At 42.2% G+C, this 20879-nt stretch overlaps 1 long non-coding RNA gene across 1 annotated transcript; it reads right to left on the bottom strand.

Annotated features, from left to right (window-relative positions):
* Positions 1-1819: 1819 nt before the first annotated feature.
* Positions 1820-20646, bottom strand: LOC122997102. Its single transcript, XR_006407144.1, has 3 exons — positions 10647-20646; positions 8310-8396; positions 1820-4271 (listed from the first exon to the last, which is right to left on the bottom strand). It is a non-coding gene; the product is annotated as an uncharacterized LOC122997102 (long non-coding RNA).
* Positions 20647-20879: the final 233 nt, after the last annotated feature.

Here is a 20879-nt window from a genome sequence, read left to right as displayed (position 1 = left end):
AGTTGCAGTGGAAACTATGGGTTGTGTAGCCACCGCCAAATAATTGTAGAGTGAGCAGCCTGAATGCAAAGGAGAGGAGGGAAACTATTCTGACACATTCACACTTATCTGTTTGAAGAAGGAGATAAAAGAGTGCAGCAGATGGTGGTGCACGAACCTCTCTTGATACATTTCTCTTACCCTCACAGCCAAGACACAAACATTTGATGACACTTTTTTTTTTTTTTTATGACACATGAATCAACATGAAGTATGTGAATCATGCAAGCCCTGATGTGACTGAGAGCCGTCTCCACCTCATCTGGTGCACGGTGTTCCTGTCAATGCCTGCCTTGGTGCCAGGTAAACCACTCCAGCTGGGAAAGAGAGGCGAGCTGTGTGGTGGTGTACGTGACTCAGTTTCTGCAAGAAATAATTGTCCTTCACTTTCTCTTTCTCCATAATTTCCCCACCAACACCACCCACCCACCCTCCCGCCTATCCATCCATCCTCCCTCTCGGAGACTTGGAGGAGCCAGCGTTATCAGCGGGTGTCATTTCATGAGAGCCATCATCAAAGGCAGCTGCCTGGTTCCCATGGAAACAGCCCACTTCAGGGGAGGTAGATCGGAGGAGGCATGTGTTAGAATGCTGTGGGTTACTATGGAGACTGGAGCGACAGCTTACATAAGTATTCACTGTGTGCGTCTGTTGCACCAAGGCACATTCCACCATATAATTAATGCTCAGAGTGTTTGCTTGCTGCTGTCGAAAATTACAACAATGTCATTTCAAGTGGCAGGCAGCGACGCTCGTCGGCCGCGCCGCCGCAGTCAAGGTCAGGCTAATTTCCCCGCCAATTAAGCCCAGCTTGTGTGTGGAACAGCTGTCAACTGCCATCTCCAAGGTGACACATCAAATTATTCTTTTTTTACCATCCAATAGCCACTCATGAACACGTTAATATTCCCAGATGTGGTTTATGTTCATGTTAAAGACAAACAACCCTACTGAATAAGATGTGTTCCTTGAAATGCGATGGGAGAACATGAGCCATGAAAGGTGCTCGGACAGGAGAGGAAATGGGATGCAAAGGTGGAAGTCAATGTGTTTTATTGGCCCTGAGCTAGTTCTGCCAATAACTAATGGATCCCCTCTGAAGAGAAACACTGCAGTCAAATTGCCTTGAGTGCCTGGACTCCAAATGGAAGTAGACAAATGATGTCCATCTTATCTGAACTGTGCATAATGCATTTTCTGTATCTCTGATTTATGCACTCATCACATCATATATTCCGCCATCTCCACCCAGCTGCAGCCTTTTAAGTCCTGATTGCAATTAGATTCTGTATATATGTGCCTCACTTTCATCTCTGGTGTATATAACCAATGTTCTGCTGCAGCTGTCGTGACAGATCAACAAATCAGGAGGCTTATTTGAACAGCGAGGGATCACAACATACTGTATATAAAAATAGCTCTTTGTGTTTGTAGTATGAGAAATGAAAGTTACCCTTAATTGGTCTTGTGGTATGTTTATATTTATTCATTTTATATTTGAAATGTAAAGATGTAGGCTGTTTCAGTTTCAGTTTTCTATTACTGCAGTGGCATTTTTAAAAAATAAAGAAAAAATTAATGATTCTGTTGTAACTAAATTCTTAGCAATGGTATTGACACGGAATCTCACCTTTTACCCGCTTCCTGTGACTCACATAATCATCGTCGCATAAGCAGACACATCACCAAACAAAACCATGCATTTGCAAATGGAAACAGCACCCATGTGACACGTGGTATGCAAAATTGGCATAACAGAGGCAGGATTTTCATACCTTTCACCCCACTCATGCTTATAATCTGGCCTTTAAGAAGCTGTGTGTACAATGCTTCTCCAAAAACTAGGGTACAGCCTGGTTGTAACCGAAACCATGTGCTACACACAACTCACCATGTGGTGCCTTCTCAACAGCTTTTGAGACTGTTGGAAGGGGGGGTTGATGGGGTAGAAGCACATTGGTTAGGAAACCGCAACATGACAAATGTTGTACTAATAACACTGTCACACCAGCCAGTGCCAGGCGGGGAAGACTCACTTAGTGTGGGTCTAGTCGTTTGACACATAAACTACTATATAAGGACTTCCCCTTTGTCTACTCCAGTACTTTAACTGGAAACCATGATAAGTAGCCTGGGTTACTATTAGCTCAAAGTTAATAATAAAACAATACAATAGAGCAACAATAAAAATGAACTGATCACATTCATATTGTTATGAAGTTGGTTGTCAGCTGCTGGAGCCTGTTTGTGTTTCGTATTATGACTTCCAGCTGGCCTTTTTTCATCATAACCACATCAGGATGTTTAGTGGATTCAGTTCAAACCAGAGATATTTTGGACGCATGTCCACTACCTCCGCCCCAAATAATAATCTAGTTCTACACAAGATAATAAAAGAAAATTGGTGTTGTTTTTGTGGCATCAGTATGACACAGTAGAGCATGTAGCCACCTCAGAGAGTAGTTTGAACCAGGACGACTTGAATAACTATCGCATGCGACTATAATACCAGGGACAGATGGCAGGAGGGGAATGCCGTCTGACTACGGACAGGGACATGCTCTACTAAGTGAGAAGAATGTGTTGTGACACTCCTCCAGGGCACCTTGTGAACAGCGTGACAGTGGCATGAAAGCGTCAACATGCCAGTTTTCACAGTGCACTCCTCTCTGTGTAGGCCTGCCAAGACTACACACACTTCAGTTCAACTTCAGGAAAGACTTGTACTGATGCTGCTGGGAGGTGTTGCTGCAACATTTTACCATGAGGAAGTGGATTTTTTTTTTTTGTGCCTGGTCTTGAAGAAAGATACTTCTGGTACACCAGTGGGATGGTAGATAAGCTCATTAGTTGCCTGAGGTTGTTGTTGTCATTGGAGGCTGTAAATGGCTTTTATAATTCAATCAACTCCACCTTGGCTGTGCAGTGAGTCAACTCTCTGCTCTCCACCAAACTGTGTCAGAGCTGTTGCACCAGATCATATTCTGATGTTACACAAAGACCGCAGCAGCAATGTGACTAGCATACAATGGTATTTCTATGCTGTGCAACAACAAAACAAAGATGATTGTGTTGGGTTGGCCCAAAACCACCCCAATAGCATAATTCCATGAAGTGTGCTCAGTCACTGGTAGCTTCCCAAGCCAAACCCTCAAGAGTTCATGGATGATTGTTTTGGCACAGAGACATCATTTTGGCAGACAATGACAAAGCTGCTCACCTGTAATCAAACTAGAAAGGCCAACACCCTTTTCTCAAGCATCAGATTATCAGTTTCTGTCTTTCCTTCTCCGTATGTCTGTCTGTTTGTTATATAAGTATACGGATAGTGCAAACCATTTCCAGCTTTACCCAATAATTAGTCCTGCGCTGCCTATTTTAAGAAGGGAAACAAAATGACCATCAATGTCCTTCACAAAATAATGAGACTAGTAATTTCCTTGTCTTTCCTTCCAGGGGAGTGGCTCATGAAATAGGCTGCATTCACTCCAAATGAATTATTACCATTCATTCTGATGCCCTGCAGGCGGTTTACACATCATAGAGGCCCGTATTTCTTGGCAGCAAACATATTAGAGTTTGAACCCCTGTCATGCCTACTCTGCAACCTTACTGATACCCTGTAACCACCTCCAGTCATAATCAGAATGTGAGACCGGTGCAGGGAGGGTGAATAATTAATGCTGTGTCTTTTGGGTTTGCTTATTTCACTAAGCAAAAAAGAAGTTTCTTGCCTTCATCGCCTGCGGCCAAATACTTAGCTTTCCTGGCACTGCGTTCAGCTTCTAAAGGGATGATGCATTGCTCAGAGAGCTTTTTTTGCCAAACCATCATATAAGATTCGACACAGGAAAAACAAACTTGTGCAGAAATGAAACTCCGGATGAACTCCTATAGCATTGAAAACTGAAGGGAGACATCAAAGCATTTTTTACAACAAGCAAAAACACCGATATCTTTAAGGCAAAAACATGTCATTAGCATGTGTGATGACATTTTCCTGTCAGAAGAACATACAGTTTTAGTAGGTGGAGGTGGCTGTGAAGCTGAAGGGAGTTTGGCAGAGCTTTTCGTGCCATGACACGTGTTTATCCGGGCCACTAGACAGGCAGCAGATAGCAGTGCTGGGCTGAGAAGAGCGGGGGTGCCCGGTGGTTTCCATGCTGCCAGGAAACTCTGGAGTGTTCTGTGGTCCATCCCTATCACAATGTCCTGCAGTCTATCTCCTCCCACTGTGGAAAAAAAACATTATTCACACACACCATCTTACAGTGGCAAGATAAGAAGGAACGTTATCCATGACCTCAGCCTCCCTGATGATGGAAATGTTACAACTGACCATTCACTAAGCCTCCTTAGTAACTGTTGCTATGCATTTAATGCTTCCTGTTCCTGCATGGCACATATGGAGTTAACAGCAACATCAGCGGCAGATTTACCATCATGATGAATGCACTTCCATCTCCTAAGAGCAGCTTTTTTCGAGTCAGATGCTAAAGTTAGCCTCTTATCTACAAACAGCACCACACCTGACTGCCTTTAGCTAGACCTATCTTCCTCTCTACATGATCTACAGCAACTGCTGCCCGTCACAGATAGACTCAGCCCATACTAAATCCAGCCGGGCTGTCCACATTAACGCAAACACACCAGGAAGTTCAGCAGCATTATATGTAGTGGCAAGGCAATCGATGGTGAATCTCAGTTTTCATAATGAAAAATGTTCAGGGAAGTGCTTATTGCAGAGCAATAATACTGAGGATGCGTTATTTATTTTCTCCATTGATCCTGTAGATTTATGCACCTACACTATGATTTGTTGACTGTTGCTGAGAACAAATAAAATGTGTCTGGAATAGTGAGATGTTTACACAGAGCCTCTTTAGTTCTCAGCGGGTTTGATATTAGCTCTTAAAATGAACCATAAATTCACACACATCATCATACTGCCGCTGTCCATCACACAGGATGATCCATGTGGTTATCTGTGTTTGCCTTACAGTCTCCAGTCAACATAAAAACATGGCCTCAGCACCAATTTGTCAGCTTGCCTGGATGGGTCTTAAAATGGTGTCATTATCACAGCAGGCGCAAATCCCCTCCCAGATTGCCTGAGGTTGCACTGCTTACCTAAGGCCACCCAGCGACTTCCAAAGCCATAAACTTATTACAAACATTCAACAGGTTCAGACTGCTGCATCCGCACATCAGTCAGCGGGCTTAGGGACGAGCTGTTGCTTGGGCTGATCAAGAATCTGTAGTAGTGTTTTTCTTTGAAGGTCAACAGGTTACATGGCCCAGTCACACAGAGCTTATGCACAGTCATATGACCTGGTGGGGATGCTTTCAACCTACACGTTGAATAACCACAATTATGTCTGCAGTGTTTCCTGTGAGTTTAGAAAAGTCAACATCTAACTTGGGGGGGATGCTGTTGTGTAGTGAAGCCTGGTGGTGATTTCCTGTCACTGAGATAAGAATATAGCACTCAGCTGTATCCTCCAGAGCGTCAGTATTCCAGTAGCAAAAGAAAATTTATGGCGGTCCGAGCTCTCGTACTCAGGACTCTGGAAAAATACAACTGAATGACTGGAAATGAAACAAACTGGGCTTCATTCTGTAATTCCTCGCATTACATGACCAGCCACGGTGGAGTCAGCTCGGCGTCACATGACTGGTCATCTGTTGGAGATGACGCTCTGTGCAAGTTGTTCAAAACAGAAACTGAGTCATCAGACAAGGCATCCACGCCTCACAAAACTCCCTAACTGACAAAACTTACTTTGAGTTTGAAAAGAAAAAAAAGTTAGAAATGAAGAAGTTTATTGTGTTAATGCTGAGCGACTTTTTTTTAAGATTATAGCCACTATCAATAGAGTCATATAATTGTCCACAATGAAGTAAATAATAAACAAACCTAATTCACGGCTGAAAAATCTATTGAAATCAATGAATAAAAGAGGCTGCAACTGAGTTATGAAGGGTTATAGTGGGGGAAATAAAATTGATTCAAAATATTTATTTACCTGCCAACTTCAATTATAACTTTTTTCTAACAAAAAAAATCATTTATTTTCAACAAAGAAGTTCACTTCTCTGAACTGCTGTTTTTGCATATTTTTTAAATGATTTTGTAAAATTCCTCTGCACGGTACACACCTCATTATGTGTGTTTTTTGACTCATCCTTACCAAAGCATGCCTGCATTTCTGGAGGGCACGGTACGGTTCAAGACAAGGGTAGGATGGGTAGCTTTGGTCTGTGTGTGGGTGGTTGGTTTGTGTCTGAATGAAACAGCATGGGAGAAAAAGGGGGAATGAATAACGTGTCAGGCTTTTTAGTTGAGAGACTTCTTGTGTTGATGAATAATTGAGCTGTAGTCAGGCGGAGAGCTGTTTCATGAGCCCCTCTGTCTCTAAGTTAAAATTAGACCCTTCTCTCTATGCAGACAGTCTCTTTGAACTGCTACTGTCTCAGAGCATCACTTAGCTCTCTCTGCAGCCCACTTGTGCCTTTCAGTGCAATATGCCTCAGTAGATATGAGGGGGGACATAAACACGCTTGGCGGACAAGCGGAGAATCTGCGTTATACAAGTCTGGGTACAGCGCTATCAACGTGATGAAGGAAATTTTGGATTCTGTTGCTTTTTTTATAGGTAAAATGTAAAATAAAAAAATATGAAAGCATGTACGTTTTTCTTGTGTTGATTGGGGACGCTAATTTCGTATTCAAAGCTCCTCTCTGCCGCAGTTATAATGAAGTTCTGTCCCTCCTCTGTCTACCTGTCATGCCAAGATCCCCCAGGCTTTCCTGTCTTCGCCTGGCCTCTGAGTACCAGCAGCCCATCTCAATCTGTCACTCCTGTCAGGCCCACAACGCCACCAAAGAACCCAGAAAGTAGGACACGGAGAACTCATTGCACACATACACACACACATACACACACACACACATACCGAGAGAGATGCTTCATGAATTGTGGCAAAAAATACACATTTTGCGACAGAGGCCTCAGAGTCCGTCAATGTAATATCTGCTGTTATCTATGGGCAGCCGGCTCTAAATGGGGCATTCAGTGACTCTTCAAAGCCCCTGTTTCTTCAGGGCAACTCGGGCTGCATTGTTACTGTTTTAATTAGAACTGCTTCTTGCCTGCTCCCTGAGATCCACCCAGCCTCAACATCAAAGAGCCGCTCTGAATAATGATGTACCCTACCATGCCTCAGGTACAGCCTGAATCTCAGAGCCCCCTCCACCCCCCCACCCCCCCCCACCCCCCACCCCTCCTCCTTACCTCCCTCCAACCCTCCATCCACACCTCTTTGTACCTCTCAGCTTCCCAATTTACTGCTATTTCTCTGCACGCTGACATAACACTATTTTGTCGTGTTCAGGGCACTAAGTTGACGGTAAGCTTTCTGTTTGTGTGCCTGGTTGTTACACCAGTCTCAGAGGACACTTTATTTTCATTTGTCCTGTAGTTTATGGTCAACATCAGTTTTACTATAAAAACGAACTAAAACTGGTTAAAAATGGGGTTTCTGCTGGACAGAACCTTGTATTTATTTATCCAGAGAAATGAAAAAACAATATTTCAGATATACAGTTGTAGGCTCCCTATGTTTAGAGCACAGGTGGAACATAAAATCTATTAATACATTTTAATGACAGAAAAAGCCCATAATATTGCAGTAGGCCCTTTATATCACAAATATATAGATGCAGAAGTATTCCCCAAAGGATTCAAGTATTAAGGTAAAAAATAAAAAAGCATTAATAAATGACTAAATCATGATAATAATGAAAGAGGTTGCTAGAGGTCATAATTCATTGCTCTTTTTCAGAATTAAAGCAAAATATCACATGGAAGTTTCTTTCATAACATGGTCTTCATCAGTGATGCAGTTTGCGATGTTGTCATGGAGATGGGATCTGTTCACAAGCTAAGTTCAAGCTGTTCAAAGTCGTGATGAAGTTGTAACAGATACAGAACAACCCAGTTATAGGAACTGTACATATAATCAACCATTCAAACTGCTTACAGGGATATTATCAGGTCTGTTATTATGATAACTTTTATTTCTTGCTTCTTTTTATGATTTATTAGCAAACAGAAATTTATCAATCATGTTTACCTTCATGACAGGAGAACAAAGATACATAGTGGAAGCTGACAGGCTCCATGAAAAGTTTCAGTCACAATGAAAACTGACAAGAGTTAACCATTAGACGTTTTGTACAGCATACTGGATTGATGACGTTGACTCACCCTGCATAATCCGACCACAGTCTCTTTGTGACTTCCGCTTGCCATTCCTCAGTGCTGACTCACAGCTGCATTCCTCATGCGCTTCTTCTGTAAACACACACACACACACACACACACACAAGTATGAGGCAATACCAAAGACATCTCATGAAATATAAAGGTTATGCAATCTCTTGAATCATGGTGTACTCAGCTGATTATGCGCTACACATGGCACCCATTACAGCATATCACATTTTAATAAGTTCAAAACATATGATTCTAGGAAACAATGCACACTTATGTAATTCTTATCTTCCCTTGCAATGAATTGTGTATTGTATTCAAAGCAGGTTATAGATCGTCCTCCAGTCAGACGGCAGCTCATTGTGCGAGCTCATTTAAAAATCTGATTTACATAAAACTGGAAGGGTTACTTTAAATGGCACAGCCTGCTTGAATAGATGTGACTTTTCAAAGTCATGAAATCCTTCGGCTGACGTGGCTTGACTTGGCCAGACACACACTGAAGTAAAGATATATTTTAGGACATGTCAGATTCAGCTGCTACTGTCATCCATAGAGGTCTAGGTCTTAGCCCGCCATTCCTCATGAGCAGCATTTGACCCTGTCAGGTAAAACATTTTACAATACGCTGTTACAATACTTCTTACTTCCTTCCTTTTTACTATGATACTCACACTTCAGTTGCAAAAGTGCCAGGCAGGTCATATAATGGATTGAATATTAGGTTACTACCTCACATGACAGACATATTCAGTGTATGTCACACTCAATGTTGGACGCACTAGCTAGTGAGTTATCTTACTAATGTGCTGAATTCATGCAGCTGTAGCTGCAGTCAAGAATGACTTGACTTCATCCAAATAGTTTAACATTATTGGAAAATACACTTATTCACTTTCTGAGAGTTAGATGAGAAGACTAATGCCACTTTTGTGTGCTAAATATTGTAAAGTTTTTTTAAATTTTAAACAGAGCCAGGCTAACTTTTCCCTGCTGTTTCCAATCTTTATCCTAAGCTAACTATCTCCTGGCTGTAGCTTCATGTTTAACAGACAGATTAGTATGAAAGTAGTAATGATATTCTCATCTAACTCTCAGCAAGAAAACAAAAAGGCACATTTCCCAAAATGTCTGACTATTCTTTAAGAAAATACATGTCAGTTTTATACTGTAAATGGGATGTTACAACCATTCCTCAGGCAGCTTTCACCACATGTTTGATGTAAATTAAACATGACGACCATGGTAATAAGGTCGACTAAAAAAACAACATCTTTTACTGCATGAATCACATTACCAAGCACTGCAAAAAGGGGTGAAAAAACATAATTTTTCCAGCATTCATATTCCACCTCTTCCTTTGTTACATCAGGCTTAGCAGAGTAATCCCACTTTGATCACACTGCATTTGAATTTTTAATCTCAGGTAAAGGCGGTGTGCAACCTCGCTTATTAGGATGATAATGGCAGAGCCATATAGCCAAATCTGGCCCCCGCCATCGCAATTAGGCGGTAAAGTGAGTCTTTTGTTTGTTGTTTCGATTAAAGACCTGTCAACTTGTTACAAGTCCAAGATAAATTGCACCAGTTGAGGTGATCCAGAGCATTGCTTGGTCATGTATTGATGGGGGCTCTTTTGGCCCATTTAGCCTGAGAGGCCTTCAGGGAGTAGAACATTCAGAGCAGCCCAAGGCCAAACTCTGACACATCTATCAGGAGGATTACATCACTTACAGCATCAAAGGTCGCCTGCTTTAGGAGTTCAGTTTCCTGCGTGAAAGTACTGGTGTAGTCTTCAGGCATGCTGCATTTTGAAGAGTTAACTGTAAAATGTCAGAGTGCTTTCCTGCAGTATAATCAGTTTTATGTCTCTCAATTTATCTTCTGCCTCAGATAATGATGGCACTCAGACAATATAGCACAGATCATAGAGTTTTGTGCACCTCCAGCAAGCACAGAGCTTATGTAGCACAGCTTCCCACTGGGGGAAAAAAAAGACCAGATTCAGAGAACAGTGAACTCACTGATCTAATTTTGTGATATTGGATGAATACACGCATGTTTGTGTTCGTCTGAGTGGGAGGATGTGCGGGTGTGACGATGAAACAAAATCAAGCCTCTAATTGGTGTGCAACTCCTGATGAAGCTATTTGAGAATCATCGGCCCAGAGGTCACAGAGAGGATGAACCATGACGATGACATCACAGCCAAGAACGCAACAACAAATGGCGTCTTGTTTTAGCCAAAACAAAGGATGTTTGTTCGCGGCCCTTTTTTCTTTTTCAAGATTCGTCCTGTGAGTTGAAAATGTGACGACACAGTACACTGACCTTTGTTTCTCTGGTAACAGAGTCTCTCTGTGTTGGTCCGCAGAGGATTGGAGGGGGGTTGAGGCTGAGAGTGGCCCTTTAGTGTTGAGTGCTGATCACATGAGCGGCTAAAATAACAAAGCAGTCTGATTCAGGGTTTTGTCTACATACAATCACGTGATTCAGATATCCATAGAATTAAACCAATGTTGACTCATAATATAATAAGCAACATAGTAACCAGGGACTGAAAGCTTTGCCATGTGATTGGAAGAGAAAATGAAGCTATATTTCAAAGGTTCAAACGTTCAATTTATTCATCAATAGGAGCATGAAAATTCACTCCCAGCGAGATGTGTTGAAATCACTTGCATAATGCGCTTAATGCACACACAAACACACAGTTCCCATTTTATCATCTCAGGGAGACTCTTTCAACAGTTTATTCATTCATTTTATCAATCTTTTCAACCATTACTTTTAGCTATCTGTTACAACTGTTTAAATCCATTACTTTAAGCTGTTTTAACTGTAAATCCATTACTTCAAGCTAACTATTTTCACTGTTTATCCATTACTTCAAGCTAATTATTTCACCTTTTTAAGTTATTTCAAATGTTTATCTTTGACTTTAAGCTAACTATTTAAAATATTTATCCATTACTTTTAGCTAACTGTTTCAACTTCTCAGCTCACTTGCTAACTAGTTTTTAACACACGTGATGTTCAGGTGTTATAGCTGACTCAGTATATTCTGTTAATCAAATCATAAGTTCTATTCTATTAAAACAGGATTAGTTGAGAGAGTAATGTTACTCCTGGTTCGGAATTACTGCTCTAAAATATTTCTATATTAGTCATTAACAGCATTTCATTGAATTAAAACATCCTATACAGGCCTGCTGTGAAGATAATGTCAAGTGACTTTTCAGAATTTAGTTAGAGGCTGAAATCTGCATGATGACTTTCATTTTCAACCTGGCGTAACAGCCTCTTTAATGTCCCAGATGTCGAGGATAACAACATCAATGAGTCAGCACAGTTATCCATCTTTCTAAGGTTATAGTCTAACTCCTCTGAGGATAACATGACAATAAAGCTGTTGCCTTCAGAAGTCTTCTGTCTTCTTCCTCTTCACTGAGGTGTACACTGTTATGAGGGGAACAAGATGCAAATTGCAATGTTAGACCAAGCATGAAAATGTGAGCAAAAATGATTTATGAAGCAATCTGCGAGTATCCCTCTTAATTAATATAGTGTCATATTGTACATGGATGAGGTTTCTCTGATGAAGAACAGAATGAGAAGACACTGGGAATCCTGGACAACTTTCAGTAAGTGGCAACCAAATAAATCACATAGTTTTCAAGGTGTGAGATGTGGGGGGGACGTGTAATCAAGTAAATGGCATGGCATCTTTCTCTCACGCGCCAGTGTAATATTATCACCACATGTGATTTGAATGGAAATGGGAGCGTTATGTCTGTGCAAAGATCTATGATAACATTTACAGCCGGCAGAGAGTGTTAATGGTAGCATGATGTTTGACATTAACATTTCAGGCATGCAGCAGCTGCCGTTATGTAGAGCGGTCTCCAACAGATGGAGAGTAACTTAGATTAGACTTAATTAAATAGAGTAAGTTGAAATTCATTTATCACCAACAATACAAGTCAATAATAGCCTGCCAAAAAATGTACGTGCTCCTAAAATATTTGTATATCATCAGTCATCAAGACATGTAAGGAGAGAATGAAAGCCTTACAGAGTTTCCCAAAGATGATTTTTAATAACAGGAACAAGTTGAGGAGCCAGTAGAAGAAAGACGTAAGAAGGATTCACTTTAGGCTGTCAATAACCCACAACAGGTCAGGGAAACTGCACACTGGATTTTAGTTTAAAATGAAAACTAAGAGAGAGAAGTTGCCCAGTTACAGTCTGTAACATACCTGAAGAAACACATACTGTATAATTCCATGAATAATTATACTAGGAATGCTGATACTACTGATTAATGACACTAACTCCCAGAGTTTGGGGCACAATGAAAAGGTCTTTACCTTTTTTATGAAATGGGCAATTAAGTTTCATCTTATCTATTAATATTGCCAGTAGTACTATTGGTAATTATTGTAAATTGTGCAATTGATTCCTTTACATAAAAGTGTTATTTTTATATCTCTGATTGGAGATGAAACTGCACTTTTGTTGTCAGAGACAATGACAAGAAAGCTCCTCTGAATCCTGAATCTGATAATCATAATGATAATCATATTAATTCAAATATTATTATAAAATTACAGTAATATTAATACAATGCTTGTAAACTATTGGAGAGTTGCATAGGCCTCTACTACTGCTCCTCATACCATTGACATAATATAGATAAATTGTATTATGCCTTATAAATAGAATATGTTGACTAAATAACTAAACTGAATAAAATTACTAATATACATTTACCAAAAATATCTTGATAATATCATCAAAGTTTCACAGATAAAGTGCAGCTGACAAAATATCTCACCTCAAGGTCCATTTAGTTGCTGTTCTGGAGCTTTTGATCATGTCACATACTCTTAGTAAGTAGGTGGAGTTTTCCCAGTTGTCATGAGGATGTAGATGTTCAAATTTCCATTTTTTCTGAGCACTTAACTGACTTCTCCCTCATGTTGGCTTAAAAAGTTGAGTCTCAAAATTCAAACTCCTATATAAAGGACATGTGTAATGATCAAAAGCTACAAACAGCTACTAAATTGATCTAATTTGCTGTTTATAAGGTCAAAAATGAACTTTGAAACTCATGATCAAGTCTAGTTTGGACTGAGCTATGTGTAAAACTTAAAATCATGGCAGGCCATCAACAACCCTCCCTTCAAGTACAAAAGCCATGAAGAAGACAGCCAGAAATACCGCCAATCATCTGAGACAGAGAGCACATCCAGTCTGTGTGCTCATGTCTGTGCCCATCGCTCAGCCTGGTACTGTCAGCAATTCCACACCCCCTCAGGATTCCCACAGCGCCATGTGGCAATGAGGGTCACATTGCATTCTGGGAGAATCTCTCAGTTAAGATCCCTGCTGGCCGCAGCCCCACCCCCCACCCCCCAAAAATCTTGCCTGGTCTCCTCCAAAAATTCTTTGGCCCCCAGGGCACCACACAACCCAAAATAAGAGGACACATCAGCACTTTCATCTGCATCCCCAAGCAAGCTCAGACACTGCTGCAGCAGCTGTTAGACCACTCACAGGCACAGATAGAGTTCTGAAAAGTACTAAGGCGCTATAGTTGGCACACCCCCTTTCCCCTCCAGTGATACGAGCACAGACGGAGCCAGACTTGGATAAGAGTGCCAGGCTAGGTGTGGCTGACAGGGTTGTCCTTTAGCTGTCCTTCAGCTACTCAGAAATACTCAGCCGAATGGAAAAGACACTGTAATATGTACATATGACAACAATCTTCCTTCACTGTGTTGTATTATCAGGTCATGAGATTATTAGCTAATCAATAGAAGTTGCATTTAAGAGTTTATGTTCAAACATATTTACATTACAAGATACATAGTTAAATTAATCTTGTTCATCCATTCATCTATAAATCATAGCTTATCAATAAACAACACAATACAGACAGAACTGAGAACAAGCACAGAGATAAATGAGTTGCAATTTCTTGTTGGGGTCATTTTAGACAGCTTATGTTACAAAGTATAAGCTTTAAACAAAGGCCAATACATTCTGTTCCAGAGGGACAAATTGTGTCACAGCACAAAGGAAACACAGATTTCTTTCTTTTTTAACTTTATCACGATTAAATGGAAAAAGTATTATACTGTCAGCAAAGAGACAGAGAAGGCAGCTTTGATCAAGGTCACAGCTTGAGACTGATTAGTTTGCTGTGGCACTTTGTGGCTCAACAGACTCAAACACATGACTTATGTTGCAAGTTGTGACTTTGCAACAGAGCCACTGCACTGCCTGATGTATCTGAGGTCATTCTTTCACAACGCCTGATGGAGGAGTATAGACCTGCCGGTAATAACTCACAGCCAAGCTGTTTGCTGCAGGGTACATTCACCAACCTGATAACATGTGCAGTGAGGACGCGAAGATTCACACCCTGCAAACACCATCAAGGACATCATAGTTTGATCATGAAAAAAGACACATTTAGTTTTTTTTCTATCCCTCTGTTTGGATTTTATCTTTAAATTAATATACATATGCGTGCCAACTTGCATTTCATATTTACTGATAAAAGCCATATTTTATTGGTTCATTGGTTTATTGGAGTGTCTCCAACATTAGCTGCAAGGTGGCTGGAAATGCAGTATCACTACAGCTCCTGTAAGTGTGGATTTGTCCAGTTATTTTTAAAACACTGGAAAGTGCACGTGTATCAATGAAGAAGGGGTGCACAGGGGGCAAAAACCCTCTGCAGAGACCCAAATTCAATCCTGAGTTGTGATACTTACTGCCTGATCACTACTTCAATAAATATATGTATAATATATGAATATATCATGTGTGCTTTGGTGGGAAGCCGGTGAGGGATCATGTCCTTGTAGTTGCACTACCAGCGACTCCTACTGATTGGTAGAGGCACCTGTGGAGGCGGTCTGGATCTGTGGATTAGTCTGAACCTCTGTATGCATTAAACCCTCCTGATGACGCTCTGATAGAGGAGCAGTACAATTTTATTGAGCATTTCAAACTGTGAAGAAAAGGGGGGGGGGGGGGAAGTGTAACAAGAAGGTTTTCTATGGACTATGTTGCTGTGTGTGCTCTCCCTGTTTCCCTGGCAACGGACATATTGACATGCTGCAGTGCAGCTGCTGGAAGTTGGCAGGGAGCCAGGAAGCACCCTGCCTGCACACAATCTCACATTCTGTCTTTTGCCAGCATCGCTCTAGCTTCACGCAATTCCCGTTTCACTTTTTTGTTCTCCATCTTGGTAGGTTTCTGAGACCAGCTGAACGTCAATCTGAAGACTAATGACTTGGGTGGATTGTGTGGTGTGTGTGTGTGTGTTTGTTGGGGGGGTGTAGAAAGAGAAAGCGATGGAAAGACAGCAAGGCAGGGAGGGAGAGTGAGTAAGAGCCACAGAAAAACATGGAGGAGGGAGGGGCGAAGTCTGTGCCATGCAGTGCTTGCATGTTAAGATGAATAGAGGGAAAGGCAAGCCTCGTGTTATGTTACAAGAACATAGTAGTGGCTGGGGGGTTGGGCTCTACATCAACAGATGGATAAACCCGGGAGAAGAATGCGTGCCAAGCGCCAAATGTATCAGCGGCTTGCTGGGGCATGAAAATGTCAGGTGTCAGCGGCGAGCCACGCGGTCGCTGCTATTTATACAATCCACCATGTGCTGGATGTACACATAAGGCCTTGTGAAAGAGGATGGCAGGGGTTAAGGGTAAGAGTATTGCCAGACAGAAGAGGAGGAGAGCAGGATAGATGAGTGGGTGACTCACCCCTTTATCAGCCTTGGATACAGACAGCCTGAGAGGAGCCTCCCTGGCCCTATGTGTTCAGACAGGTTGGGCAGGGAAATGTCAACACCAGGGAGGGTTGTGCATGGCTAACAGCCTCATGGACGGAGAAGAGCTAGCATTATCTCATCTAAGACCCGAGGCAAGTGTTGACTGGTCATGTTAGAAACATAGCAACGCATACCAGCTACGTGCCTTTTCAAGTGCCGGCTTTGTTTTGCTGCCGCCGTCTTAGCACGAGGACATAAATGACACATGCAGCTCGGAGAGGAAATTTGCAAAAGCTCCATGCTGACTGAAAGCAATTTAGTGGGTTCTTACTCTCCAATTAGTGACTGGCTGGTGAACAAGTAACCCCATCAAAACACATCAGTTGGCATTTTGTTACACGGCCTTTTCCAAAGCCCTCAGGGTCTGTGTCAACTGCGTCCTTGTCCAGACAAAGCCTTCTAAACCCTGGATTTCATTTCCACATTGTGCCCCGGTGTCCCCTTCATTGTTGATTTTTCCACTATGTGCAAGGCCAGGGCATTTGTACCAGTCTGTTAGGCCCACGTCAAAAGAAAAAGTATCCGCTGTTGACGGCTAGGCCATTCTTGTTATTCATGTCATGCCTGGTGGTTTAGTAGGGCAGGGTGCAGAATTTTCCAGAAGCAGCTGTGTGCTAGTGAAGCTGACAGTGTGCCAGCCCAAAAGGGTTTCTATCTCTCTTCTTTCTCTCTCCAAAACCTCCCCGCCCCTCCCTTCGCCTCCATCGGCATGCTTGGCTTAGTGCCCGGACTTACTCAAACTCACACTCAACCAGAAATATCCGCTCTCCCCCCTCCCTCCCCTGAACATATCTCTCTGGCTCAACAGAGAAGCTTCCATCACTCCGGATGACATTGGATCATTTTTCTCCCCCTGCACATTCCAGCCAAAGAGGAGGACAAGGGAGGGGAGCGGCTGCTGTTTCTGCTCTGTGATTATATCATTACAGAGCAGCAGACATGTATACAGTGTATCAAGCACAACCTGTCATTAGCATACTTTATTTGATGATGGCTAAATACAAGTGTGCTTTTGTTGGATCCAACCAACTGGATCGCCTTTGTGCCAGTGCCGCAGATTCAATTTGGGAATGCTTTCTCTGAGCGTTCCAAATTTGCGATCAACCTTGAGCTATAAAAACCCTTCTCTTATTTACTGTACCATTATCCCCAGACACCTGTTGTGAAATGCTCTACCCGAGTTATCAGATACTCGGGGCAAGGCTCTGCTCGCGGTCTAAATAAACCTGTCCTAGCGACACAGTTGTGTAATACACTCGAAGTCACCGGCTCCAATAATAGAACACACCTGTCAAACACAGGCCCTGCTTGTTCTCTCTGTTGGCCTGACCTCCTCTCGCTCCTTAACTTCATCTCAAATGTTCCATGGCTGAGAGACAACGTAAACTCTTTTCAGAAAATTATTTCCAACAAACACAGACACAAAGAGAGGCAGGAAGGGTGAGGGTGAAGTAAAAGCAAGAGAATAGAAAATTTTGACTGGCAAGGGAGAGCGAACAAAGGCAATAAAAGCTTTATTCTGCCTCTGCAGAGATTGTGCAGTGGCTGCCACTATAAAACCTTGATTGACAACAACATTAGCACTCAGAGGAGAAATAGCTCCCACTCACAGTTATGTAACATACAAAGAAACTACAGCAAGGTTGTGGATGGGTATTAGTGTGCATGTGCTGCTGCTGTGTGTGTGGGCATGTACACACGACGCATTCCCAGATAAAAACAAAAGTGACAGAATATCTAAGAGTGTTTTTCTTATCTTCTGACAACTGTATGCCGTCAAGGAGATGAAAGGCGATGTACAACACACTGAGAATCTCTCAGGGATCCTGTATTTATGCAGCACATAAAAAGTTGTCTACATTTTTTGTGGCGCTTTGTTGTTTGGCAATGCGATGGTGAAAGTTTAATTGTGCGGTTGTGGTTGAGGCAGCTGATCTCATTGCATGCAGACACTGAGTGCTGTGTCCCAGCTTGAACTGGAAATAATTGTCCATGGCTGAGGCCCTACGGAGGAGCAAGCGAAGAACAGACAGGGACAGGAGGAAATGAGCTGCTATGAGCATCCCGTAATACATCACCACAGATCTGCTGACACACCCCAGAAACTGAGCCATTCATCAGCCCACCAGCCCGTCCCCTCATCAGGCTGTTCACAAATGCAGACCAGCAAAGTAAAGTTTGCACTCAGATGGTCAGCTAAAGCATTTTACTACATCAAATCAATGTAGCTGTTATGTTCCCTTTTCATCTTAACATGAATTTCTGTACCAAACCATTATTTGATCTGCTTAACCTCAATAGCGTGACTTCAGGCACATTTTCCCTCACATGGGCTTTGTGTCGTTCAGCTTACAAGGCTGTGCACAGATGGCCCTCAAGAGCCATCACATCCATTTGAATCTCAGCTCTCAGCTGACTAAACAGGCACCTCGGTGGTGCAGAAGGACAGAAAGTCACCTGCTACGCCCCACCCTTGCCTTCACACGCGTTACACACACCACAACCACCACAAAGCAGCCACAAGCCTATTCACTATTCGGCCCTACAGACAAAGACAGCACATTTTTGAGCAACACACCAGCAGACAGTCAATCACTGTGATTGAATCAGTGTTTTTGAAAAGGTCTGGCTGACTGTCTTTCAGAATACACGCTGCATTTTGATGAACTGTAGTTCACTTGTGATTTGCCAAAGCACTGAAAGTCTATAGCAGAGCAGCTGGCTGAGGATCCTTTTAGAGGAAAGCTGTGCTAGCTGCTCACATGTTTACTTTTAGCGTGGCTCACATTGACAGCTAAATCTAACTTTAGCTTGGCATGTCAGAGGTGGCAACAAGTATCTTACTACTGTGACTGGCATGCCCCTCCCAGAGGCCCAAAATATACGCCTGGAAGGTAGTATGCAGCCAGAGATAAAGGGAAGTCATGACTTTTATTTAACACAATGGGATAACTATAGCTGTTAGGATCTGTAGGGGTATTTTTACATTACAATTTTCACAAATGGAGTAAATTTAGATCTCCTTGTGGGCTATATTCTACAGCCATATTGTTATGTACCGAATATTCTCGATTGCAGTAGATAACACTCCCCTCTCTCGCCTTCTATTTTTCATTTGGCATAGTAGCAACATGCCATCTTATCAGCTGATCCTGAGCCAGAAGCCAGGAGTAGTTGCTCAGCAGAAAAAGGATGGATTGTGCTAGGCTCGGCTATAATATGAGAAAAAGCCCAAATGCTCTTGGATCAGTCCCATGCTTTGTCCTCATCTCTCACATTGCCTCTTTCCCTTGTTCATTTTTCATTCTCTCTCCTTTCATCTTTTGTCCTGCGCCCCCTCTCCTTCCTCTGCATTCTGCTCACTCTCTTCCTCCACCTCTTTCTCTCTCTCTCTCTCTCTCTCTCTGCTCCACTTACAAGATTTGGCAGCACTCCAAGATCTGAGAAAAACATTGGAGGCATAGCCTCGTTTTGATGTCTGGAAAGAGAGGGAGGCTAAGAGTGAGAAAGAGCGAGAGAGTCCTCATTTCCATTTCACAGACTTGATTCACAGCAACACCACAGCAGAAAGGAGGAATACAGGAATATCGAGAGTGTGAGCGTAACCGCCAGTCGGAGAGAAAAGGAAGGATGGAAAGATAAGGCAGACAGATCTAAGAACGTAAGAGAAAAAAAAACAAATTTAGCTTCACAAAGTATTATGACTGTCTATGTCTAAGAAATGCAGAGAGGCAAACATGAAAGACAAAGTGAGTGAAAAAGGAAAAAAATCTTTCACCAGAATATCTTTAAAACAAAGTGAAACTATGCATTTGGTTTATGTGACCTCTCAGAGACACTGTTTTAGTTTCTGGCTGATATTCTCCATGAAAATTTGAAAAACAGCAACACAAAAAGGATCTAAACTCACTGAACTCGCCTTGCAGTAATTGGGTCTCATACCAGTCTGAGAGAAAACAAATTTGGCTCTCAGCATTGTAATCATCTTAACTTTGTAGGCCTTCATGGTAAACAGGCCGGACCAAGCAGATGTAAACCCCCCTCTGTAGACCAAGCCAAGAATCAGAAGGGAAATTTTACACATCCTGCGGATTCAGCCGTGCTCCTCCTAATTGCTGGTTGCTTCTCCAGCCTCTCCCCCAGTGCTGAGAAGAGAAACCGTCATTACTAGTCTCACAGGAGCCCGAGCCAAACTCCAAAGGGAAACTTTGATTGATGAAAAAAAAAAAAAGAGGCAGATACGACTGTGTCCTCAATACAACATTTGCTGTGTGACCTTGTTTTCCCTGACAGGACTAAAATTAACCGAGCGGATCAGTTATACTGGGAGCGCAGAAATGTGGACCAGATTCTCCTTTTGGCGCGTCCCTGTCTCCGCTCGCTTTCAGGGGATTACAGCAGCACGAGCATGCCTTTTGATTTATTGTGCTAAACATAGATTCGTTAGTGAAACAGCTGTCTACATCTAGTGCTTCACTGTCTCCCACACAGGCCTTCCCTCCCTCCACCCACCCACTGGACCAGATTCAACATTTTAATGCAAAATAAAAATGTCTAGGGATTACAATTTATAATGTTCTTCAATGTAGATGTCAGCATTAGTGTTACGGTTAGCTGATGTTCCTGACTGACTGAATGTCTACAAATGTGATTATCATTTATAGACAGTGTTTTGTTTAATTTAGGGCTATTTCCTAAAATATTAAGGACAC

The sequence above is a fragment of the Thunnus albacares genome, chromosome 14, assembly GCF_914725855.1.
Source record: "Thunnus albacares chromosome 14, fThuAlb1.1, whole genome shotgun sequence".
Taxonomy (NCBI): Eukaryota; Metazoa; Chordata; class Actinopteri; order Scombriformes; family Scombridae; genus Thunnus; species Thunnus albacares.
This window is presented reverse-complemented; position numbering and strand designations above follow the sequence as displayed.